Below are 27,687 nucleotides of genomic sequence, written 5' to 3' on the forward strand. Positions count from 1 at the left end.
AGCCCAAGCTCCCGATCCCTCCCTCTCCCTCCCCCTCCCATCAGACACAACTTAGAATAGATTTACAAGGAGATCCTGCTGAATAGCATTGAGAACTATGTCTAGATACTCATGTTGCAACAGAACAAAGGGTGGGGAAAAAATGTAATTGTAATGTATACATGTAAGGATAACCTGACCCCCTTGCTGTACAGTGGGAAAATAAAAAAATAAAAAAATAAATAAATAAATAAATAAATAAATAAATAAAAATTAAAAAAAAAATAAAAACACTGAACCTTGTTTTTCTCTTTTTAGGGCCACACCTGCAGCTAGGGGTCAAATTGGAGCTGCAGCTGCAGGCCACAGCAACCTCATTCCAGTGTACTTAAAGTTTGAAAACCTAGGTTTCATAAGTGTAAATCCTCAGACCAGCAGCATTAGCCTCAAGTGGGAAATGCCAGATCCTTAAACCACTGAGTGAGGCCAGGGATTGAACCTTTATCCTCATGGATACTAGTTGGATTCTTAATGCGCTGAGCCACAATGGGAACTCTTACACTGAACCTTTTTTTCACAGCCAGTGAAGATAACCAAAACTCTGAATTTGTGAATGATCCAATCACATTTTTAACTATCAAAATGCAGGTAATACACCTTATACATTTAAAACAGGCTGCTCAGAGCTCTCTTTGTGGCTCAGCAGTTAATGAACCCGACTAGGATCCATGAGGATATGAGTTCCATTCCTGGCCTTGCTCAGTGGGTTAAGAATCCGGCACTTTGATGAGCTGTGGTGTAGGTTGCAGATGCGGCTTGGATCCCTCATTGCTGTGGCTGAGGCGTAGGCAGCAGCTACAGCTCGGATTTGACCCCTAGCCTAGGAATCTCCATATGCTGTCGGTGCGGCCTTAAAACAACAACAACAAAAAATTAAAAAAATAAATGAATGAAAATAAAATAAAACTGGCTGCTCAAAACCAGGCACATAACTTCATTTATAAAACAAGTATGAGCATTTCATACTCATGAGAAGAGATTTCTTAAAGAACATAAGGATCTACTTTCAAAAGTCCTAGCACACCCTCTATTGGTCCGGAAAATTAAGTGGGTAGGGAGTTTTTTGTCCTAGAGACTAAAAGTCCTGCAACCCTTTATTGTTTATTCTTTTTTCTCTGACTCCTTGTCCTACTCTCCCTAAGGATGAAATTAATGGTCAGTTGCACCTGTCCATCTGACCCAGCTGGTTAATTTAGAATTAAAATTCACTTATTCAGCAACACTGCAACCCCTGCAGCTTTACAATGATAGCAATTATTCCAATTAAAAATGTACCTATTCCTGTATGTATTATCTAATCCACATATACCCTTTTTAAAAAGATAATTAATGCTTCTTGTTGTCTTGGGTTGTTAGTATCTCTGTCAATAATAGCTTTGCTTTTAATCATTTGTTCCTATTAAAAAGCAGATATAGGCAGAAAGAAGAGGAAAAACATTTGCCTCTATAGGAAAACTGCTTGGAAAGCTGTCAAAGTTTCTTTAGATTTAAATTAGGGAGGATAGCTTTTACAAGAAATAAATGTGAGACAACAGAGGAGGCTGGGAAATTCACATGGATATATATATTTTTAACATTAGGGTACCCAGTGCATTATGGGTATGTATTTGTATGTGGGTATGCAAACCCTTAGCATTTATGAGGATTCAAAATTGCCTATGCCTCAAATATAAACATCTCCAGAATGAAATGAACTCATACTTTTTAGTAGATTACAGCACTCCTAGGTTCCCTTGAATGAACACACCACTCAACAGAATAACATATCTTGAGTTATCCTGATTTACAAGCATCGTCAATTAATAAATACTATTCCACGCATTCTTACAAAGAAAATACGTTCCTCATGTTTTAGACCTATCTATATCTAAAAATTAGTTTGTACTAAATAGGCAGAGATTCTTGGTTTCTTCCTTAAAAGTAATTCTTTTTAGGAGTTCCCAAGTGGTACTGTGAGTTAAGGATCTGGCATCGTCACTGCAGTGGCTCAGGTTGCTGCTGTGGCACAGGTTTGATTCCTGTCCCGGGAATTGCCTCATGCCACAGGCATGGCCAAAAATAAATAATTTTTTAAAAATGTAATTAGGAGTTCCTACTCTGATGCAACAGGATAAGCGGTGTCTCTACAGTGCCAGGATGCAGGTTCAATTCCTGGCCCCAGCACAGTGGGTTAAAGGATCTGACATTACCTCAGCTGTGGCGTAGATCTCTGGCCCAGGAACTCCATATGCTGCGGGGTGGCCCAAAGAGAAAATTAACTAATTAAATAAATGTAATTAGTTTTATCCAGACCACAACCAACCAACTAACCAATTAGCTAGTATTTCCCTTTTTATATTTGGTTACACATCTTTCCCTATTTTTACATTATTAATATTTTTATGTTATTTATCTCCATCTCTCTTAAGAAAATATGGTAAGAGTTTATTTTCTTACCCTATTAATTCTGTCTTATGGAATGGTAAGCTATCTATTCTTACAGTGTTTGATATGTCTAAACTTCATTCTAAAATTGTTTTTCTATTGTTCTACTCTTCTTTCATATTTTCTTTATATTTTGTATTTTGTTACATGAACTGTGATTTTTTTTTTTTTTAGGGATTTGCATTATCATCTAAGGATTCTAAAATATTTATCCTCTTGGCTTTTTAGAACTTCTATGGGAGACTATAAGACTTCAAAGGTATGCATTTTTTTGTTCTCAAAGTCAAGTATGAAACAATCTTTTGATACTGCCAAAAAAAAAAAAATCTAGGCATTTAGGATACATTTATGTCCCCTTATGATAGCCTCATATTCCTTTTATTATTATAATCTGGAATTTTTAGCATTTGTAAGAACTGTTTTTGCCCTAATTTTATTTTTAACTGACTTAAATGTTGTTCCAAAATAATTTCTTCTGACTCTGAATTTTTGCTTTTGATTCTTTTGTCCTTTGTCTATGGTGTGTCTTAATTTTTCTGGAAAGTTTCCTGAAAGAATGCCTTCTCTTTGCCTCCATAGCTAAAGCATCTGGGTATAGAGTTCTTGTGGCATAACTTTTCCCTTCCCAGCCCTGTAGTTGTGGAGTTCTATTTTCCTTGATATCTCAAACTGCAGAGAAATATAAATCAATCTGATTTTTTTTGTTCCTTTGTAGGTATTTTATCCAGATGTTTTACCTATAAGAGTTTTTTCCTCATAATCGGGGAAATAAAGGATCACAAGATTTTGAGGCATAAGTGTCTTTTCTCATCATTCTCCCCAGCTAAAATATGAGCATTTTTCAATGTGTATGTTTACGTTTCTTTTATTCAGAAATATTTTTCCTTCATTATATCTGTTTTCTTTCCTTCCTCCCACCCTCCCTCTCTTCTCTCTTCCTTTCTTCTTCCCTTCCTTCCTTTTCTCTTTCTCACTCTTTCTTTTTAGGCCTGAACCTGTGGCATATGGAAGTTCCCAGGCTAAGGGTCCAAGGGGACCTACAGTTTGCAGTCTTTGCCACAGCCATGGCAACACTGGATCCGAGCCATGTCTGTGATCTATATCACAGCTTGTGGCAATGTTGGATCCTTAACCCACTGAGCAAGATCAGAGACTGAATCCTCATCCTTATGGATATTAGGTGGGTTCTTAACCTGCTGAGTCACAACAGGAACTTCCCTTTCTTTCTGTTCTGGTTTCAGGAGTTTTCAAGCATTCTTAAAGAATACAAACCAAATACAGATAGACAAGCAGGGATACTCAGTATAATTACAAAAGTCAGTTTAGAATAAGTTAATATATAAATCTTACTGAGAATAAGTTAACATAAATTTTATTGAGATGTTTCATCATCAAAACTGGTAAGTCCACCTGTTCCAGTATCAATATTTTTTTGGCCATGCCTGCGGCATGCAGAAGTTCCCAGGCCAGGGGTCAAACCCCTGTCACAGCAGCAACCTGGGCCACTGCAGTGACAATGTAGGATCCTTAAACAGCTGATCCACAAGGGAACTCCCTCAGTATCAATATTTTAAATGTCTTGAGTCTTTCTGGCTAGACGCTGAGTTTGAGGCCAAGTTCATCACTAAGTGCCAACTAGTCCACATGGATGGTCTCCCCACTTAAGACTCCAAGAATGCGCTTATCCAGTGCCTCCACTTTGACCACAACAATAAACAACCATTTTTCTTTGCTCTGGACTTATAAGTGTTAAGGCTGGACCTTAATCCTAGCCTTCAAATGTTACCATTATTTTGTCTTATTCTTCAACTCTGTGTTATAAAATCAGCATCCCCCAAATTCGCATCTATAGAATCATATATAGAATATGTATGTAATTTGGCAGAAGATCACTAATTTTATAGTTATAAATTATAAAAGAAACATGAATAAACATAGGAGATACATAGTGTAAGGCTGTCATAGGTCTCATTTCACTTGACTGAACACAAGAGTGCAAGCTCAGGTATGATACCAATGTTTTTACAGGTGATACGAAGATAAATATCAAATTTTTCCAACTTTGTCCACCTTTCCTGCAATTATAAGGCGATAGAAATGGAAACTATGTTGAGAATCATGCTTCTTGCTTCAGACAAGAAAAGAGTACTACAAACTCTGTAACTGGATGAAAAACACCTTGCTTAAGATCTTACCCCAGGAGTCCCGTTGTGGCTCAGTGTTTAACGAATCCGACTAGGAACCATAAGGTTGTGGGTTCAATCCCTGACCTTGCTCAGTGGGTTAAGGATCTGGCATTCCCGTGAGCTGTGGTGTAGGTTGCAGACGCAGCTTGGATCCCACATTGCTGTGGCTCTGGCATAGGCCAGTGGCTACAGCTCCCATTAGACCACCAACCTGGGAACCTCCATGTGCTGCAGGAGTGGCCCTAGAAAAGGCAAAAAGCCAAAAATCCATCAAAGCTCCAGGAACTATGATGATATACCAAGTAGAACCATAAACTTGTTACTATGGCTACTGATTTTTTATATTTATTTTTGTATTAAAGTTTGTTGATTTACAATGCTGTGCCAATTTCTGCTGTACAGCAAAATGACCCATTTATATACATTCCTTTTCTTACATTATCTTCCATTATGGTCTATCCCAAAATATGGCTCCCTATTTTAAACATGCTATGCCTGAAAATAACAATCACTGGGCTCTTCATTTTCCCAAATACTCACTTTCACTTGCAAGTAGCTAATTTTGTAAACTCTTTGAGGATGAGCACTTCATCTTCTACATTTACCCACAACACCCACATCAGGGTCTTCAGCACAGCATTTACTTGACAGAGAGTAAATGATAAATGAATGAATGAATGAATGAAACCAGTGTTGATACAGATTCCCACTCGTCTTTCATTTCTGTATCAAAAGTAAATTCCTCTGTTAAAGTGAACTTAAGTTGAAACCACTGTGCAAAGTTCTTCTTATTTAAACGTGTCTATAACAGGTACATACTCTTGCTCTTTGTAACTTTGCTTGGTTCTCTGGAGAAATATCTCTTAAGAAACACACGTCTCTCAGATATGTGAAAAGACTTACTAGACTTGGCACTACCTCCCCGAGCCAAGTATAGTGGGCCTAATCATTCTGGTTGTTGTCATCGTCCTCAAGACAATTGCTGTTCTTTTTTAACCTCAGTCCTTTCAAGCACTTTGGAATCTGAGATAACTACAGAGTTACCTGATGTATTGAAAACTGCCCAAATTCGACTTTCTCTTTTGTTCTTATTCCTTGGTTCACTGAGAACATTGTATCCAGCCTGTCTCTCCATTTTCCCCATGAGATTTGAGATGGCTTGTCAGAGAAAAACAACAGTGAAGAGAATAATTAATGATCCTTTGATGTCTGCCAGCTCTGAAGAGATACTTACCTGTGGGCTTTCAAGTGTTTCATAATTTACCAGGCAGTCCCAACTGCTTGCTCATCTTGCCAAGTTTCCATGTTTCCTTCAGATTACAGGAGGTGGTAGAAATATCTTCTGGATCTTCACTGCACTATAGCTGAATGCATTCAATTAAATTTTCTTCATTAAAATGATCACAGAACAGATACACTGCTTTGGAAGTATGTAGTTATGACGGTATGCAAAATGCATTCTCTGAGAGGTAGGAGATAACCATGGACAGTCCCATGGGATTTTTCTTTCTTCCATTTCAATACATGAAAGGATTCAGAAATGTCTTTCTTAACCAGACTTCAGTTTTCCTCCCCAATAAACTCAGAACTCTTTCACCCCATCTTGCTCTAAGCTGGGTCACTGAGGAGGAAATAAGTTACATCCTACAAAACTCAGTAATTACTTTTTGAAAGATAAAAGATACATAAATACATAAAGAAATAAATAGGACTTGGGCTAAGTATGAACTGGTATAAAATATGGGCCTTCTTGGTTTCGCAAGAGCTCTATGTTTAGCTCTAATTCTGACTTATGAGCAAGACTTAACATCAATAGAACTGGAAGAAAGTGTGGGAATGGGGAGAAAGGCTGGTAGAAGAGCATCTTCTACTCTCAAGAGATTATTATTTATTTGGGTAACTTAAAAGGCCATTCAAACAAATCACTATGACATTTTGTTTCATTTTACTTGGAAAAAAATGATAAATTTCTTCCAAGAAACTATCTCAATTTTTTATATCTAAAGGAAGATGTTGCCAAGGACCTTTTTCTCTTACCATATGCTTTTTTTTTTATGAGCAAAGAAGTTCTTATCAGAAGTTCTGTTTTGCGAAGTTTCCAAAGCTTCAGAATAAACTTTCCAACACAAACTGGACTAAACATCCCACATTATAAAAGTCACAAAAAAGGATAGGTAGATAAGATGTGAAAGAGTTTGTTTTGAAATAAATTGCCCCTGGAAGATGTTTTCCAATTTCTAAAACCCTTGGGGGAAATTATGCCCCAAAGACCCCTATTTATTCAGGGCTGCCATAGCACACTGTGTAACTAAATGTCACACAACTTTAAGAAACTTCCGTCACTTAGACTACCAAGTGGTGTCAATACCGTGGCCTCTAATCCATATTTGTCACTTTAGAAACCTGAAAGAAATAGTTATTATTCTAGGCGAATTGAATCTTTCCCAAAAAATCTTATTCAGAACACCAGTACATAAAATCGACAAAAGCACAACCACTCTGCTGGAAGCGTAGATGGGGAATCCCATGGACCCACCCTGGAAGAGCTTTTATGTCTCTGCAAACAGCAGTTCAAAAGTGGTGCTTTAAAGCAACAAGTTTATGTAAGGAAATGACAGATTTTCCAAGATTAGCTGAAGCCATAGAAGGTGGTTCAATAGAAAATCATTAACACAGACATCAGTAAACCACTTCAGACTGGCTGTGGGTGAGCCCCAAGTCTTGAGCAAGTCACTGCTGTTCTAGGAAGTTGGACTAGATAAACAAGGGGGGTAAGAGCCTTTTCCTGGGCCAGAGGCTCTTTGGGAACCTGAAAAAATGTTGTAGATCATCTCCCCTTACCCTGTCAAAGGCACGCAGACCTACGCTTACACTTTCAATATCCAAAGACCTTTGGCCCCTTGATCTCCAAGTGCTTCACAGGCACCTTCCCTATATAAGCATAAAGTCATTCACAACTAAGTGATAGTCTACATTTTTTAAGCACCTTTAAAGTGCTTTTCAGGTCTAGCAGGAAAATTGCCTCTGCACTCCATTTGCTTCCCAACTGGGTCAGCTGGTTTTCCTCTGCTCGACAGATGCCAAATAAGACTACATGCCCAGTTCTAAAATGAATTTTTGCAAAGTTTGCTACCTTGAAAAAATAAATAAATAAAAAGACTTGTTCTAATGAGTGTATCGCATTAGAGCAGTCCTTCCCCTCCTGGAAATATGCTGTACAAAGCAAGTCCTTCTGAAGTAAAGAAACTAGAACATATTATGCATGAAACATCCTTGAATATCAGAGGAGACATCACCTGCAGGCCTGCATCTAGTGGATGTCCAGCAGTGTCTAGCTAACTGGACATGGAGTGAAAGATGGCCACCAGCCCTTTCAAATCAGAAAATCTCAGTATCTGCACATATCAGACATTAACTATTTCTTGTTGAAAAAGCTTTGTCCAGGCTGTTATAATATTTACCCTCTCCTTCTGTTCTCTCTCAATTCCAAACCATATTATCGTTTGTAACTTGATCGTTGATGGTGATGGAAAACATGTAACCTCTGATCCCAGCAGTGCCCAAATTTCTGAATGACTGAAATGGATGTTTCTTTTCCTTTTTCTGAACTCTCCAACACTTTATTTTTCCTCTTCTAAGACACTGATGAAATTCTAAGTTGCCTGTAAATTCTGTATCTATACTTGGAAAATGTGCATTTCTAGAGAGCAAGAAACTGGATTCCAAATGATAAATAGTTTTTTTTCTCTTCTGTCAACTTCTATTTATCAATTGAGTAAGGCTGCCTGGAGCACAGAGTTAGAAGAATTAGAACTATAGCAAAGATGGGGTTTTGTAATCAAGGAACATCTGTCCAAGTGCAGAAGGTATTTTAAGCATCCTAAACTATATCTTCACCAGCCAATTTATCAGCACCCCTGGCAGGACCCCTGCTCAACCACAGTATATCACAGCAACCAGCAGTCATTGAGAAAATTTAGATAATGCAAACAAGGTAAAACAACATACATAAAATCCCCACAAAAATCTCTTTGATTCTTTGCCCATTTGGGTTTAAGAAAATGCACAATACTTTGTCTATTATTTTTAAATCATAAAAATATGTTACCTATACTTCTCAATGTGCCAAGAACATTCCTGGAAATACACAAAGAAACACTGAATGATTACTTCCTGGAAATGAGGATGCAACAGGTTGGATGGAGGAAGTCCTTCGCTTACAAGTGTAATTTTTGTAGGAAGGTCCTCACTACCAAGTGCTTTGGTACAATATGAATTCTGAGAGGGTTTATACTGAAGACAAGAGTAATCCCTGGACTTTAACCTCCTTAGGAGGAGGATTCTTTGGTCACTTGAGGACCTTGGCTGCTTTCTGAAACGAAAATTGGTGCTCAACGTAAGCTTGCTGAATGAATTAATGAATCAACCAACCAACGAATCAATCAAGCAAAGGACCTTAGATATGCTTCCTAAATTATAACTTTAGGCTGCTTCAGCGCAAACCTCTTTCTTGCTTTGTGACAATCAGGAAGGCCAGAATTCACATTCTGTCTCTATCATGTATAAACTGTAGGATTTGGGGTGAATTCCTAAATTTTTTGAGTTTCAACTTTCTACTTTGTAAATGGGGACTTCTTCTGCCAAGTTGTCGTCGAGATTAAGCAGGGGGAAAGCCACAGAGCGCCTACCTAGCTCAGGGCCAGGTGAATGGTAGGCACCACTATTGATAATTTCTTAAAGGTGTCACTAACTTTCAAGGCTGTTTCTCGCTCTCTTTAAGTGATGTGATAGGAATTTAACAAAAGATCCTGCAAAAATGTTGTTTAGCTTCTGCTAGGTGAGAAAGTGTCCCAGACTGGGACTGTACCCACTTTGAGCACTTAGAGAAATGTATGACAATAACTTAAAAGACAACACAGCTGAGCTGATAAATCATTTACTGCCCTACACTGAACCGCATGTTTCCCTGGCTTCCCTAAAGTGCCTGTATATTTCCTAACGCCCTTCATGTGACACTTAATAATACAATGTCATATTTGCCCTTCAGGCAATTACATTCAGTCCTCACACTTGGAGAGGCACAAAAATAATAAAGTGAAATTTTTGGAGTGATTACCAAATATTTATTTCTCTTTTTCTTTTGGATACAACGTGAACCCTGTGTGAATTTAGTCAGCTGCTGTAAAAGCATTTCTTGTGAACTTTTTGAAAATCACATATATCATATTTTCAAGAATGACAGTCACTTTCCATCTTTACAAGTTATTCATTTTTCCAACTTTCTTAAAAAGAAAAATATTGATAAAAATGGCAAATCATCTTGTCTAATCATAACCTTTCTGGTCTAAATATTGAATGCCTTCTGAAGTTATTTTTAAAACCTAATAATCTGAAATCTAGATAGACATTTCAGTGATTAAGTAAACTATTAAGTCAATTCAGATAAATAAACTAGGTATGACTAACTCATTTTGGTATCCCCCAACTCAGCTTACTGCCTGTCCAAACATCGTAGGCACTAATAAATATTTATTGACTTGAGTTGTTTGTTGTTTGAAGTGAAATGTACTTAGGTTGAAAGTAGAACAAGTAATTTTGATAATGCATGCAAAATGCCCAATACCTCCTATTAAGTCCTTTTCCAATTCTTATGCACCTTCTCCTGATCATTGAGTGCTGGTTGAGTCTCACCAATGTTAAGTATGCCTGGAAGAAGTTATGATAATCTCATAAATCACAGTTATATTTAAGGTCAGTGTCTTAATCGGCTTGGGCTCCTATAACAAAATATCATATACCAGGTAGCTTAAACAACAGACATTTATTTCTCATACTTCCCAGGGCTCGAAGTCTAAGGTCAGGGTGCCAACATGGTGGAGCTCTGGTGTGAATTCACTTCCTGCCTTGCAGGTGGTTTTTTCTTGCTGTATCCTCTCAGGGTAGGGGGAGAGGGAATGAGAGAGGGTGGGGCATGTAATCGCTCTGTTCTTGGCCTATAAGGACACACATCCCATCATGAGGACCCTACTTTCAGGATCTCATCTAAACTTTAACTCTCAAAGCCCCATTTCCAAAAACCATCACACCAGGAGTTAGGCCTCCAACATATGAATTGGGGGTGGGGTAAGTGGGGGTGGGGGGTAGAGGGGACAACACGGTTCAGTCCATAGCACCCAGTTCTTAAGAACTCTGTTCCTAGCATTGAATTGAATCATATTTTTCCATTGCATCCCTGTGTCAAGGAAGAAAAACTTTACACTCTTAAATTTAGTTTGTGGGAGTCTGCAAATTAAACTAGCAGAAGACAGATTAGTTACTCCATTTTTATGCGCACAGGAGTTCACGGAAAAGTGAAACTGAAAGAGATCGACTCAGGGCCATAGACACGCTTTTAATAATAGAAAGAGAGTTTGGACTTCCAGGGATGATAAAGTGTGGGGAAGTGGTTCTCACTCTGGCTGCACAAGAAGGTTGTCCAAGACCTTTTAAAAATATACTAATGCTAAGGCTCCGCCCAAGACTAATTAAAGCAGAATGTCAAGAGACAGGCCCCTAAACTAAAATCTCAGGTAAATCTAATCTACAGTGAGTGTAGAGACTACTACTCTAGAGAAATTTCAGGTGGCACTTTTATCTCTACATGGTGAAAAAGTATAATCTCTTTTCCCCAAACTGACTGATTCCTTTGAAACTATAAACAAAAACTTCATCCCAAATCTCATTAAATGCCAGCATTTATTACCTTTGACCTAGAAAATGCTATAGTACTATGTTCAACCACAAAATTCACTGGATTTTAATTAAGTTGGTTCACTGTTTGAGTGGAACTCTCTATAGTGTCCTGAAAAGCAGAGCCTTTCTGATGTCATTTGTGTTTATCCATAAATGGACCATATTTATGTCTGAGGGTGTTTTCAGAATTGCACCTCAAGGAGATGTAGGATTACGCTAGGCAAGATTCTGCAGCCCCTACCCTGCTTGCCTCCACAAAGCAAGACCACAACCACACAACCACCCTCCATCAGGTGGGAGGCAAACTAGGCTGGCCGATGGATAAACAAAAATGGGAGCTAGCAGGCCAGGGAAGAATGCAACCAAATCTTAGGCTTGTGTTTATCCAATCAATAAACACCACAGCTCTTGAATAACTGCTGTTTAAATTCATTTCTCAGTGGCAGAACAAAAGGAGTGTAATGAAAGCCATGCCGTTAGAGAGCTCATTAGAGTCAGTGAGGAGAAAGCAGGCTTTGAGATCATCCTTCTCAGGACATCCAGACCATCTTGCGGTTCACAATAAGATCAGTAGGCAGTGCGGTGGGCAGGCAAAGCTATTTGCTCTGTCAGTAGAAAGATTACAGAAAGGGGGACAATCAATAGCTTCATGGGAGAAAATCTCCCTGGTCTGTGCAACCCTTTCGTTGAATCTTTTGTTGCTAATTGGGTTTTGGTAATAAGAATCTCCTCCAGTGCCTTTCAGTGGCAGCATTCGAGGTGCGGTTAGCTGAGCAGAAAGGCCACAGATCAAGCCTATTGTTTGCTGGCAAAGGCTCCACTGAACCCTAATGGACACAGGAATCTAGCGAAACAAAGAATCCTTAGTGCTTTGTTCAAAAGAAGCCTACATCAGAGGCCAAGGGAGTCATTTTGATGATCTGAAAAGGTAGTGATTAGAAGGTGCATATATTATGAACCAAAAAAAAAAAAAAAAAGGAAGAAAGAAAAAGAAAAGAAAGAAGAAAGGAAGAGGGGAGTAAGAATAAAAGAATGTAAAAAAAACAAGAGGAAGGATGAAACTTTACCTGCATTGTTTCCTAAAGGGTCTGTTGGAAAATATCTGAAAGCAAGCTTAGAATCCCCATGAAGATGGTCTGTGGTGCCCTTCACCAAGGTGAATGTGGGAATTTGCTATTCACTGTCTGAGAGAGAGACTGGTTTTCTTAGTCTCTCTAGGAGTCTTCCCAAAATTTGTGAGAAGTGAGAGGAGGGAATAAAGGATCAGCTTGGTTGTACAAATCATCTTTTTTTTCTCATTTTTAAGACAATTTTTCCTGTTTTTTTTCTTGTATATGTGTCTGTGTGTTTTATTTTGTTTGGTTTTTGGCTGTGGCATGCAGTGGGTTGATGTGGGATGTCAGTTCCCAGACCAGGCACCGAACTTGGGCCACAGGAGTGAAAGCACCTAGTCCCAACCATAGACCACCAGGGAGCTCCTCGCAAGTTACTTTTAATATAATGTACCCCTAGAAATCTAATGATCTTTTCTCTAAAAGCTTAAGCATTCATTTTCTTAGTTTGAATTTGTAATTTGTGCTTTGGCTCTGCCTTCATTTCCTCCTCTTTACCCCCAAGACATTCTTCACATGATGGGGATACTTGAGTGATATTTGTGATTTCACTCTTAGGGTCAGGTTGCCAACTAAGAACTGCGTGCTGTGCGTGTTAGAAAATAACAAAACAAGAAGCCTCTAGCCACTGAAATTAAGCAAATGTGGGCATGAGTTATCTTAACTTGGAGGAAAGGAAGCTGACTGTCACCAAGAGGTATTTGCTCTTTCTGCTGCAATAATAAATTAAAAAAATAAAATAACCAGAAATCACTGCCCATGCTTTTGACTGAGCACTTCCCCTATGACAGGGAAGAATAAAGCTCATTTAATATCCACAAATATCTTGAAGGATAGATAGAGCAATTGTTCTTTTACAAGTGACAAAACTGTGGTTATGAGCACTTACGGGACTTGCTAGAAGCCATGAAGCAATGAAGCAAACCAGCCCTGGCTGGCCCTAAGACCCATGCTCCATAGATCCTTCTCGATTTTCCCTCCAATGCCCTTTTCAGATTTGTCTTTTCCTCTTCTTTATCCTGCAGAGATTGTCTCCCAAGCCTCTCCTTTCCGAAACTGTGAAAAAATGCCAGTCTTTTGCTTCAAGATTATGAAAGGGGGCACTTTAGTTTGGAAAAAAAAAAAAAAAATCATTCAACTGGAACATATGGTTCCTTCTTATCTGATCCATTTAAAATAACTTCCTACAGGAGTTCCTGTCTTGGCACAGTGGTTAACGAATCCAACTAGGAACCATGAGGTTGCGGGTTTGATCCCTGGCCTTGCTCAGTGGGTTAAGGAGCCGGCATTGCCGTGAGCTGTGGTGTAGGTCGCAGACATGGCTCGGATCCCGTGTTGCTGTGGCTCTGGAGTCGGCCGGTGGCTACAGCTCCGATTCAACCCCTAGCCTGGGACCCTCCATATGCCACGGGAAGCGGCCCTAGAAAAGACAAAAAAATAAAAATAAAATAACTTCCTATAAAGACCCTATAAAGACCTATGGAAAGAAAAGTGCAGGAGGGCAGAGAAACATGCTTCTTGCAGACTGAGCTCTCTGCTCCACTGCTCTCTTCCTCAAGGATGCTACAAAAGCCACTGCAAAGCTAGTTCTGCTTTAAGCCCATATCAGTGCGGCTTTGAGAGAAGTAGATTACTCAAAAAAGTGAGTCCCCTGTAGCTTTCTTCCAGAAAATCAGACATTCAACAAGAGAGAGAGAAAGAGAGAAAGAGAAAGAGAGAAAAGAGAGAACTAAGTGGAAATTTAAATTTAACTAGCTATCAATTTTATTTGGTAATTGTAGCACCCACTACAATGAATCTATAAATGATAATGGAATCTGAATGGGCTATTTGTGCAAATGGACTTTGCCTTTAAATTAAAAAAATTCAGAGGAAGACAAATACTGTGTGATATCACCTATATGTGGAATCTAAAAAAGTAAAACAAACTAGTGAATATAACAAAAAGACAGATACAGAGAACAAATCAGTGGTTACCAGTGGGGAGAGGGAAGGAAGAGGGCCAAGATAGGGGGAGGGGATTAAGAGATACAAACTACTATGTATAAAATAAATATGCTACAAGGGTATATTATACACACAGGGAATATAGCCAATATTTTATAATAAATATAGAGTATAAACTTTAAAAACTGTAAATCCTATACTTTACGCCTGAAACTTATATACTATTGACCATCAATTATACCTTAACTAAAAAAAAAATCTCCCCCCCCAAAAAATACACAAAACTGACAGTATTCTACAACAGAACTGATTTGCCTACTCTAGCAGAAAACAAAGGCATTTCCAGCCACAGTGCATCATGGTGTACCATATCATCACACACTGTAAACACCTATTTAATGAAACAATGAGGGCAATGACACAGACAAAAAATAATAAAGACACACAGTAACGTAGGTGCATGGTTATTTGTGATCTATTCTGATTACCACTGTGAAAAAACTAAAGTACTTCTCAATTGATGTGACATTTTCCTGGTAAATTTATAGTCACTTCATTGTCATTTGATATTTTATTGTCTTTTTTTTTTTTTGGTGTTGATCTCGGTGGAATATTTTCTAGAGACATATTTATTCGTTGTTCTCTCAACAAATATTTATTGAGTACTGACAATGTGTAAGGCATTTAACTTGTGCTCTAAGGGTGCAAAAATGAGTATTAGCCAACCACTATCTTCAACAAATCTACTGTTCTATAAAAATAGTGTAAGTGCCTAAGAATTGAGAGAGGAAGTCATCACTTATGTTTGAAGTCAAAGTGTGGTGGGCACCAGGGGATCTGCTATCAGACAATGCTGAAAATAGAGAAAAGTTCTAGTCAGAAACCAGTCCTTAAAATTCGGTCACTTCAGTATTTACTCACTTTTACTGCCTAATATATTTCACATAAATGGCAAATTGGTACATAGATGTTTCAAATAAAGTTATTTTTAAAAGTAAAAAATGACTAGAGCTTTCAGTGACCATTTGCTAGTCCTTCATTATTTTTCTTGAGTGGTTTTACTTATTCATGTCATGAGTAGTTTCCCTTGAGTGCACATTTGTAAGCTTCATCATGTTTTATCATTCTGCCAGGACCAACAAATACCATTTTTATATTTAGGCATTAACTCTACACTGCTTTCTCAGTGCCTTGTCTAGGAAAACTTATTTCTCGGGCCTGTTTGTTGTTGCTGTTGTTTTATCACTAGAATGTAAGAGATACTTATTATGACTTCTACCTTCCTTCCAGGAATAATAATGAAGACAGTGCCTGCAAGAAGCCTTCAGTCTCCTTGGGGATTCTAATGTACTGAGCTGCTCTGTATCACTCAGCCAGCTGCCACACATTCCTTAGGTTGGTGCTAGTTATGAGGGGCTGGTGAACAGACATTTCAACTCAAACGAAGGTGCCTTTTCCAACCTGCAAAGCTGCTGTTGTTTGCACTTTAGCTGTGGGTCTTGAAGCTCTGGATCCTCTTGCTTATTAGATTTAGACTGTATGAACCAAGGCTGCAGAGAGAAACTGATGCTGCTTTCATGATCGCATGTCCAGGTTTGGGCTACAGTTGAAGTATTTGGCTTGTCGGCTTTTGCACCAGAATTCATTCCCTTCTGCTCTCCCCAATTATTGCTCCTTTTTGTTCACACAGCTCCAAGGGACACAAAAACATGCCACTGTCATTAATTCTCTCAATGTCATTCCCTAATAAAGACAATTATCCATGAATATGAAGAAAAGCCAGGCAATGTTCAAAACTCTTCGCATTTTTCCTTCATTGTAGCCAATCCCATCAATGTTTTAACACACACACAAAAAAACCCTGGACACTGTGGGTAGAGCTATGTCTGCAGACTGTCGTGCAGACTGCCACAGAAGAGAACTCAGAGAGGTCAATAGTCATTTATTTCAAAATATCATATCCCTACCAAGGTCAAGTCATCTCAGAGGTCAGCAGACATTTACCTGGCAGCCTCTGGGGAACAATTTCAGTTACGCTACCTTCCTCCCTGTGACATTTTTCCTTATTATCCATCAAGAGTGAACCGCAGTCATGTTAGACATTGAACTCAATTTCAGCAAACTTTTTTTTTTCTTTAGTGTTATCACGGTTAAATTGTAAGTATTGTGCATGCAGGGATTGTCAGGATTTGCTTTCTAATTAACTGATAAAGCCCTTTGGAATTTCATTCTAACATGTGAAAGGCCTTGAAGGGAAAAGCATCTTTGGATGATGAGTTTCATACGATTGTTCAATGACAGTTGGGATTACCTTGTGTTCCATAACAATTTTAACCGAGAAATATTTGTCACATTTAATTGACAGTTTAGTGTTCTAATTATGTATTAAGTGTATTACTCCAGCCAAGCATTAAAGGTAAGTAAGTACGTAGCTTTTTCCCTCATAAGAATTGGGGAGAAACATGTTAAATATTTCCTTATCTACTTACAGATAGGTTGTCTGTGACCAGACATCTCTGCTGGCCTTTTGGGAAGTGGCATCTTAAGTTCAGTGTATACAATCAGTGGCACAGAAGCGTGGATCGCCACCTGGGATCCATCAAAGCAGGGCCACCTCTGGGTCCTTTCCCCTCTGCTTATGAAAAAGAGACTGAGTTGATCCTAAGGACATCCACTCAAGATTACCTACAAGGTGTAAATGCTCCTCTTTTGACCTTGGATCTTTTGCATAATCATATCCAACTCTTATCTCCTGAGGGTGCCACTCTTGCTTAGAATGAGATAGAGTGTCTTCCTGACTAGAGACATACTCCTGAGAATCATGAATTCTTCCCTTATAAAAGTTTTTTTTCCCCCATTTATACTGAGCATTAGAGAAAAAGACAGGGAAGAAGGAAAAAGGATGATATGTGATTTTTCTCCCCACTGTCTTCCTATCATCTCTTTTTTCTATTTCTAAAATTGCCTCTTTTCTCCTGGAAAAGGGGAAAATTCTTTCTTTGCATGGCTGAGTGTGGTTGAGGGAGAAGTTAAAGCTTTTGTAAAGCCTCCACAGTGTACCAATTTTTAATGTTAATTTTTTCTGTATCAAGACCTTTTTTAAGCTTCTTTACATTTGTGATTGAGCGAATGGGACTGGGTTTCTTACTCGTGCACTTCCATCTCAAAAACCTTGCAACTATCAGGGCAGTGGATATAGTAAACACAATTTGACAAACAGTGATTGGTAAGAACTGTGGGAAGGGAAAAATCATTATGGTGCAATTACTTTATCACCAAAGAAAAAACTGCAGCCTTAGAACAGATGATGAGAAGAGCCTGAAAGCAACAACTATGGGCAAGTCTAGACTTCTAAAGAAGCAGATCAGAGGTTGAGAGATCTGGAGAAGACCCTCTCAATGCTTCTCCCAGCTCTTCTTTCACTGTTTGCATCTCCACACGCAAATACATTCACACTAGTCCTGAATGCTTACAATTATCCTCAGATTTGTTCTGCTGCAGTTAATCAAAGAAAGTACTATTGAGAGTACTGAACCACCATCTATCAACAGTAATTAGTTTATGATATCTGATTAGAAGTACTCTGAGTAAATTGAGCAGAGGTACTCCAGTATCCTGAATTAATCTGATTAGCTAGGTGCTTGGGAGAAAGGGTTACAGGACACCGATACTTTAAAAAACCGGAAAACAATTTAGATGCTATGGTGGGAGTCTCTAGAGCCACAGGTAAATTCTGAGCCCAGAGTGAGTGAAGGGGAACAGAGGCAGGGTTGAAGGAAAGGGCAAGGGAGGTCAATGAATTATAAGAGATGTTGGAGTTATGAGTTCCTTTGTTCATTGGTGACTGTGGCCATGAATGTCTCTGAATATCTATTAACAGGCCAGTGACAAAATGTGCAATTTCCCTCACATTTATAAGACCACCTAAATGAGTCAGCTGAGATATAAATCTTTTCTTCTTTAAAAATGCACTGTTAAGAAAATATTACTGTATATCATCTAGTGATCTGTTAGAACTGGGAATTAATCAGTGGGAAACAATCACCTCTGAAAGTCTTTGCTGCTGACTAAATAAATGTAAGATAAAATTAGTACAAATGGGTAACAAGAAATGATTTCCATATTTTACTGACAAGTCATGTTAGGAATCATTATCCTAATGGCTTATGAACTTCCTGTATTATCAAATGACATTCTGGAGTAATATTATGATCAGGAGAAGAGTTTTTCATCCTGTATGACATATGCAAGGAAGTTCGGTTACATATATACAGTTTCACCCCCTTAGTAGATCATTGCTTTCTGAACACTGTAACAGAACAAAGAGAAACTGAAGCTTGTTCATGGAATCCACATATTCAGAAGACTCTGAAAAGCTCATCACCATAAATCCTTTTCTCTTCCTAGTAAGTTTCTCCAAGGTGAGAAGTTTGTCTCTATGACTTAACTGCCTGCACCTGATACTCTGAATGATGGTGGGGCAGGAACCCGGAGAGAGGAAAGTGAAATGCTTTCTTCCTCATGCAAGATGATCCTTCTGTTAACATCTGGGCAAAATTCCTGCACTGTGGATGAAAGGTCATCGAATGGTTTAGTGCCCCCCAAGCCAAGTGTCTGAGGGAACAATGTGTCCCAGGAGAAATCAGAGTTGAGGAGGATAAGACTACATGGCAGTCCTCTGCCCTCAGCTCCCATCATCAGAATGTCTTCTAATTGCGTTTCTGAGGGGGACCCGGAGTTTGAGAGGTCCCAGGTTCCTCCAAAGTCTGAGAGAGGAACTGGGGCAGAACTCTCTCTGTGGGGGGCCCAGTGGAAGCTTAGCATGGAGGTGGGTCTGAATGACTGCTGGAAAGAGCTTGGCTGAAGAAAATCCATTGTCCCTGATGAGAAGGCAACACCAGCCTACATCATTTTGGGGAGGAGGTGCTGATCTCCCCAACTCCATGGAGTTGGACATAATTATGTTCCTGAGTTTGGGGTGACTTTAAAGCAGAGGATACTTGGGGTGGTGAGGCTTCCCCGAATGTCTGCAAAGTGTACAGACTCATACCTCCCAGAATCTAATGTGGAGCCACAACCTGAGGACAGAAGCCTTTGGACCCAAAGGCACAACTAAAGGATGCACATAAATGTGAACACAAACTAATAGGAGAAACTAAAGAGATTTAATGAGAGCACATAAGGCATCTCTGAATCTTAAATAATGGTTTATGAACTTAGAAATTCAGTATGGAAATAGGAAGAAAATAAGTCATCACCATAAAGGAATAGAATATTTCAACTGATAAGCTCAAGTTAATAAATGCAGGAGTACATTAGCCATCAAGTTGAGACTTTTTTTTTACTGTTTTGTATATCAAAGAAATATTTACAAAAAATGATCAGATACTGGTCTACAAAGGAAACTTTAACCAGCTTTTCACAACTGAGATTCCTCCCCACCCCCCCCCCCCAAACCCTGGGACATATTACCTGAAGTAAAAAAAAAAAAAAAAAAGTTTGGAAATTGGTAATCTTTTAATGACTCAATGCTTTGAATAACTCCTGAAAATCTGTGAACAGCCTTGCAATTTACACTTAGAATAAAGAAGACGCTACAAAAGAGAAAAGGGCTTTATGTAGGCATTATTAAACTGGACCTTTCTCTAGACCCTGCCTGGGAAAGCAACAGACTCGTGGATAAGCATCATGGGGAGGCCCTTGGGAGACACAAAAGGTGAAGCTGCCTTCCAAGTGAAGCATCTTTTAGGACAGATTCTAGGAAACAAAAATGGAATAACACAAACCATTCAAGTCTACGGAACTCCATCTTTGATGGCATTGGAAATTTATTAATATGTTTCTTTCCTTTGTTATTTTCAATGTGTTCTGCCTTGGAATTTAGTATTAGCCCTTTATATATGTATGTAAACTCTGGGGTGCCTTAATGCTATTTTGGAGAGCCAAGATATTTAAAGACAGACTACAGACAAAGCATTGAAGGGAATGGATAGTCCCAGGTGAGGTTGAGAAGACCGCTGTGAAGAGTCCAGGAGAATAATTCAACACCTATGCCTCTCCTTGGAAATTTACTTCCTGGACCCCATGTCTTGGATGTTTGTGTCACGTCTGGGAGTCTGTGCAGGTCTAAAGCTAGGTAAGAACTTTCCTAGAAAGGGTTTTTGCTCTACAAGGATTTGTTCACTTTGGGTTCTTGAGGGAGCCACTTCTGTCCTATCATTAGCTCCAGGCATCACTGGAAACACTGACTCTGTGGCTACCTGCTGGCTTTGGAAGGAGCACCAAAGCACGTGGGCCACTGTAGAGATTACTTTCTGTCATCTCTGCTGAGTCTTTAGATGCAGCTGCTTGCCTCCCATCACTCAGATTACCTAGGAAAGCATGGTCCTCCCCTTCTGTATCACCTGAATGGTCAAGATGGCAAGCTGGCAAGGGCCAGAGCAGCTGGACATCAGAAGGAGCTTCCCTCTAAGGTATGTTAAAAACAAGTGTCTATTAACAGGCAAAACTATTCTGAAAGCAATTTATTTTTGTTCTCATAAAGGGCTGCCTCAAGGAGTGAAGCACATTCCCCTGAGAAATACAGGATAATAAGAAACTGACATTGTGTGGATAATTCCTGCATGTTCAGCTCACTGTAACCTAAAGAGTAGAGCCCACAGTGCACTGCCATTAAGGCCTCAAGTTGGTTTGCATATATCAGGAAAGAAAAATATTTCATTGATATTTTACTTATGTCTCCTTAGTTAGACACATCTTAACTTGCACCACTGTAGTGTAGCCGTGTGGTATTCTGGAGCGTTCCTGTGGTTGGCTCTGATAGAGCCAAAACTGACAGAAAAAACATGAGTGACTTTCCAATGTGAAAATTTCAAGGACTGTATTAGTTACAGTAGTAAAGTCTCATTGGTTGAGTGGCTGTAACAACCTCCAAAATGCATAAGGGTTCATGCCCAACAGAAAATTATTTCTTGTGTATGCCATGTCCAAACTAGGCATTACTATCCAGCAGGCACCTCTCTTTCAAAGGATGATCCACAGGGATCACCTTCCAACTTGTGGCTTCCAAGGTTGCTTAGGTGATGATCCTTTTCCCAACCAATCAAGAGGCAAAAGCATAGAGTCTATCTTGAGGGAGGCAGCAATGGGCTTGGCTGGAGGCTAGCATATGCCATTCCTGCTTCCACTTCGTTTCCTGGAAGTCAGTCTCATGTGCCATACGCGGGAGGCTGAGAAATACAGCTTAGCTCTGAGCTCAGGAAAAAGAAGAAAGGGATTTGGTAAATATCCATCAGGGTCTCCCATGCTGGTCTTCTAAATTCATTCTGGTTACCAGTATTTTTTAGAACTGGGAATATTCTTAAAAATCAATGCATTCCACTACAAACTTGAATTGTATTCCATAGGCAGTATTACTACATTTAAGCGACCACTAAAGTTATTCTATATTAAACTATCAACTCTGAATCTTTTTTATTCATCTTTCCTGATCAGGTATCCTCCTCATTGTCTTTCTTCTTTCTGCCTGAAGATTTGAATTTATCCTTTGACTTCTGCTCATGGCCTGTCTCCAAAGTGCACTGTAAAGTTCATTCAGCTAAGTTAGCCAGGACACAGAAGCAGCTCAATGTAATTCCTCCCTTAGCTAGGGGGTTTCTCTCCCTGGGGTTCCATATCCATCCCTTGGTAAACCAAAACTGCTGATGCCCTTTCGTGAACTCAGGAGAAGGTGATGGGTCAGAGAGCTCTTCCTTTATCCTCACGCAATCCAGATGCTGACACCAAAACTTTGTGTAAGCATCAGCACAAACAGCAGAAGATGCAGTGAGTGTCAGTTGAGCTGCCATCAGGCACCACTTGATGTCTGTGGAGGCTGACATGGAGATACGCTTCTGAGAAATCCCCCTTTGGCAGTGCAGCAGAAAATTTCACATCTACCCTAAAATCACTTGCTGAGTGATTTGCACTCTGCCACAAAAGTTTCCATCAGCAGAAAGGACAGCTGGGGTTTGGGTAGACTGTTTGCTAAGACCCACAAAAAGAAATGCTCTCAAGTCTTCTTGGCAGTTCCTGTGAGGATCTTAATGAGGCACCTTGTTTGAAAAAGAAAAAAAACAAACCCAGAAAGCAAAAGCTTAGATGCCAAAGTGATGGATGCATATTAGAGATATTGAGATAGCATGTGTGCAGAAATGATGTTTCTAGGGCACAGTCTGATATGCATCCAGATACTACAAGGGTAACTACAGCAGTTATGTGTGGCCTTGACAATCTCTGTCACCATCTGCCAATAGAAGCAAGGGGCCAACTGGAACGGCTCAGGCTCTTCCCACCCTGGCTAGGCAAGATTCAAAACATCGGCCACAGAGCCTGCCACACAGCAAAGGTATGAATCTCAAAAACCATGCACATTTTGCTGTCTCTTTGTCTGTGTTTTATTGTCTCCTTCTTCAGATTACTCATGTTAATCCTGCATTCCAAGTCTTTCCTTGTGACTTGGGACAATTCTCCAGCCTTGACCTATTGGTTCAGCCCACCTCCTCATTTCTTTCTGTGTCACCATCATATTTTATCAGTTTTGCAGTCTAATTCTGTTCCTCTTATATAAAAACAAAATAACAACTATCCTATGGCCTGGATAACTATCAACACCAAATTTTATTATTCTGTATTTTGTAACTTTTTTTTGGCTGTACCCACAACATGCACAAGTTTTCAGGCCAGGGATCGAACCTGTACCACTGAAGTGACCCAAGCCACAGCAGTGACAACACGGGATCCTTAACCACTAGGAACTCCAGTATTTCATAATTTAACTATTTCCTTGTTATCTCTTCTCTTTTCACTAATCTCAAGCATACTTTGTCTTTTATACTTTTCCCTAAGACTTAACTTCAGTCAGGAGGTAGCTAACTACTCTGACACATAAATAGCTAAAAATGTGTTCAGTTGGGCTATATGGAAATGTGCCTTATTCACTAAGGAAGGAGTCTGCCTAAAACAGAGATGTTCTGAATGTGGTGCTTTAACAAAGCAGGTAGTCCTGGTGGTGGGAACACTCAGCATCTGGAAGACTTGTAGGAGAGATGTCTGGGGAAAGAGGTTTCTAGTGTCCATTAGGTAACACAGTAAAGTGACTCTTCTCTGCTTACGTCTACAGCCATCACTGTCTCCTGATTTTTCTCAGAAACCATACAGAATTTTGTGGGAAGGTAAGTACTGTTGTATTTACAGTTTGTTGAAATAAACTGACAGTCATGCTTAACAGTATTTTTTAATTCAATGCATTAATATAAGTACAAAAGGCTAGAGCAACTATATTTAATTTACCCTGAGAATCCTAAAGATATGCATGTGCACTTCTATCAGGTTCTCAACTCTTCGGCTTACTTCATGGATATCAATCAATTTAAATAGTAGTTGCTCTTCCACATCAGCAGCCATTGCAGATCAGCCAATTAGCGAGGCCCCAAACAGAGAGGATCCATTGCCATCTCAACCCTCAGGACCCCAGGGCAGCTTGAGGCCATGGCTCTGCACTCTCCCATGCCTGTGGGCCTCAGCAAGGGCCACAGGTGACCAAGAACGTGAGCAAACTGAGGCAGAGCTGCCTCGGGCACCTCACTGAGCACAGCAAGTTGGTGGAGGACAGGTTCCGGGAGCTATGCAGCTTTTTGCCTTATGAGGTGTGGGCCATAATGCTTCTCCAGGTCTCCAAGGACAAGTTGAGCCCTCAAGTTCATCAAGAAAAGGGTGGGGACATACATCTATGGCAAGAGGAAGAGAAAGGTACTGAGTAGTGTCCTTGGCAGCCATAAGGAAAGGGGCAGCCAAGAAGGACTGAGCCCTCTCCTCTCTGTATATAATAAAGCCTTTTCAGGAAAAAAAAAAAAAAAATAGTAGTAGCTGAATTAAGGTTAAGGAATGGAGTAAAAAAATCAGTGTAGGGATGAAAATAGCAACAATAGTATCTGTATAAATAAATTATTGGAGAGCAAGAGAGTTGAAAGCTCTACAGGAATTGGTAAAGAGTCAGTAGAAGTCAATACAAAAACTCCAGGCAAGAGTAGGCAGTAAGAACAGTTCTAAGTCCACAAAGGCTTAATAAAATGCTAACCAACAACAGTGAGATTTATTGATCCCAGGGATATAGGCCAATTTGCAGTAAACTGCAATAATCAAAATGCCTCCACAAAGGCATACAATGAAAATGGACATGCATAATGTTGACTAAGTCACTGAAAGATCTTGGATGCCTATGAATCACTGAAAATGTGATTGTGCTCGGTATAATTTTAGGAATAAATGCATTTATTTCTGAATAAAGAGACTTAAAATATTTCCTTTGGCAAGGAGCTATTTTACTAAAAATCATAAAATTGTTGAGCTAGAAATGGTCCTATTGCAGTACCAACATTGAATTGTTCATTCAGTAGAAAACATCAAGCCAGAGAGCAGAAGGTTGTCAGGGAGATTGGGGAATTTGAGACCTATGCTGTAGGGGGATGGAGCCTAGGGAAGGCATGCCCTCAGGTGAGATCCAGAATAACAAACATGATTTGTCAAATTCCAAATAGGGTAAATCCATACCCCTGAGGCCACGTGGTCTGTATGGTCTAAAATCCGAGGACAACATCCAAGTGTGAGAACCAGAATAAGGTAATATTCTGATATATCTCTTAGAATGTACAAGGGATCCTTGTGGTCTGGTCATCAAAGCTAGCAACCTGCCTCTACCCTCTCCCCATCACTTCTTTTTACCAATAGGGAAAACCAAAGCTTAAATAAAATGGATTGCCCAAGGCCATACAGCTGGAAGCAGTAGAAGTGGGACTTATATTGAAGTTTTATACTTTCTGCACAACATTCTCTTAAATCTAAAAAGCAACCTCCAGGCAGATGTGCCTGAGGGCTCAAACCATCCAGTGATTCACTTAATTCTTTTCTTCCTTGAACATACATACCAGTAACCTGATGGCCAGAGGAGGAAACTCAGGTTAATCTCTGCTTTTCTTTTAATTCACTCTGTGACACAAGATGTCTCAGACTAAAATGCCCTAGGTGCGATCATTACAAAAAAAAAAAAAAAAAAAAAAAAAAAAAGAGGTCTCTGACTAGATGGCTTCTTATTTTTGGACCAATCTTCCTTCTGAAAGGAAAAGAGGAACGCCCTCCTTATGGAACTGTAAATTACTTCAACCAACTAACCCACTATCTGCTATACTCCCACTATTCATACAGGCTGTGGTCTATCAGCCCTGTTGAAAAACAAATGGGTATAGCTGAGTTTGTCATCCTAAATTCAAATAAGGCTCTACTTGGATCATCTGTGAGCTGAAAAAAACAAAACACAACAAAAAAACTAACCAAACACAAAATCTAACAAATGTTATTTAGTGCCTGATAACACAAAATCTAACAAATGTTATTTAGTGCCAACGAGGTTACAGTTTACAGATTATTTCTCCTTTGGAGGAAACTAAGTAATGACATTGTTCTAAATCACTTTTGTAAATATTCGACCTTAAAAAAAAAAAAATCATGGAGTTCCTATTGTGGCTCAGTATAGCATCCATGAGCATGTGGGTTCGATCCCTGGCCTCACTCAGTGGGTTAAGGATTCAGCATTGCTGCAAGCTGTGGTCCAGATCCCATGTCACTGTGGCATAGTCCTCAGTGGCAGCTCTGATTTGACCCCTAACCCACATGCTGCAGGTGTGGCTGTAAAAAGAAAAAAAGATCATACCATGTAACAACAGGAAAGTGTTTTGTTGTACTGTTAAGGCACATGACAATTCCTGGCTCTGAATTTTTTTTCCCCATTTTCAGAAAAATCTTGATTTCTTTTCAGTGCAAAATAGCATCAGTCGATTTGCTTGATGTATTTGTATGAACTAAAAGTTTTATAGGGACGTTTATTATGCACTTGTTTAATTAGACATTATGTCCTATATAACAAAGATAATGTGCTAAACAAACTTTCTCTAAACTTTGTTTTTCGTAAATTATGAACAATCAATCTTGTGGTTTAAAGTGGTCAGTGAAGAATATAATTGAACTTGACTCTCCTTGAATGTAACTCTGCACACCTGGTCTCAAGGTCATGCTCTTCTCCTGGGCAACAGACAGCAGCTGCTCAGCCGTGTTTTCCCTCCTTGGCTAATCACCACCACATGGGGTTTCTCATTGTGTATGATGATATTATTTTCTTATTCTCAGATTCATAATTATAAATATGGGGATTGAAAACAACTGGTTCTTCATCTGCATTTACTGTCCTAGGTAGCAACTAGGAATTCACCATCCCCCTTTTTTCTCTGTTCTTTAATGATTAGAAAGTAATGTGAGTATGGTTCCTCAACTTTTACTAACCAAAAACTCTTTGAGGAGATTAAAAGTATGTGCTTAACTTTCTGAGTAAGTAATACATTCACAAGAATAAATCCACAAGTGCAAAATGGTTTAAAGAGTCCTTCTCCCATGTAGCTGAAGATTTAACTACATATTCACCTTCCCCCTATCCCCCCAATTACACCAAATTTATTACACAAATCACATAGCTTCGGAGCTTCATTTTCTTTTTCGGTTAACAATATATGCCGAAGCACTTCCATATTAGTATATAGAGTGTATCCTCAGTGCTTTGCTCTATTTTATTTTATTTTTGGCCACACCCATGGATGTGGAAGTTGCCCAGCCAGGGATCAAACACTGGCCATAGCAGCATCTGGAGCCACAGCAGTGACAGCCCTGGATCCCTAACCCACTGCACCACAGGGTACTCCCCGCAACGCTTTTGTTTAAAAAGTCCATAATTATGGATTGTTCCTCAAATATAAATATTTCTTGAAGACAGGTGTTTTGAACAGGGAACTTGAAATAATGAAACATTATTCCATGCCTATTCACAACAGAATAGAGACAACAACAACAACAACAAAAGCCCCAGTCCTTCAGTTCCATAAAACACATACTACTCAATGCTCAAGGGTCAGGGAAATTATACATACGTATATACTTGAGAACAATGAACTGATGTTTTTGTAACTAATTTAGGTATATAAAACATCAATGATTGAGTCTTCACTAATCCATCCACAGTGGGGAGATCCAACTTTATCACGAAGACAGCTAGAATAATTGGATAATCCTGCTATTTGACTGTTTTAAGGTGTGGACAGAATCAGTAACGTAATTGCTCTATAAAGTCATAAACTCCTTAAGAAGTGACACTTGTTTATAGCTTC

General features: G+C 39.3%; 1 protein-coding gene and 1 pseudogene across 1 annotated transcript in view; one reads left to right on the forward strand and one right to left on the reverse strand.

The window, feature by feature from the left end:
* LOC146402780 (uncharacterized) overlaps nucleotides 1-27,687 on the reverse strand; it is an 88,422-nt gene that overhangs the window by 43,630 nt on the left and 17,105 nt on the right. The gene's annotated exons all lie outside the window — the stretch shown is intronic.
* On the forward strand, nucleotides 23,969-24,284 carry LOC146402781 (large ribosomal subunit protein eL36 pseudogene; annotated as a pseudogene).

The sequence above is a fragment of the Sus scrofa genome, chromosome 6, assembly GCF_054392235.1.
Source record: "Sus scrofa isolate SSC_HxYL_T2T_F1_AM1 chromosome 6, Sscrofa_HxYL_maternal_Yorkshire_Landrace_v2.0, whole genome shotgun sequence".
In the NCBI taxonomy this organism is placed as follows: Eukaryota; Metazoa; Chordata; class Mammalia; order Artiodactyla; family Suidae; genus Sus; species Sus scrofa.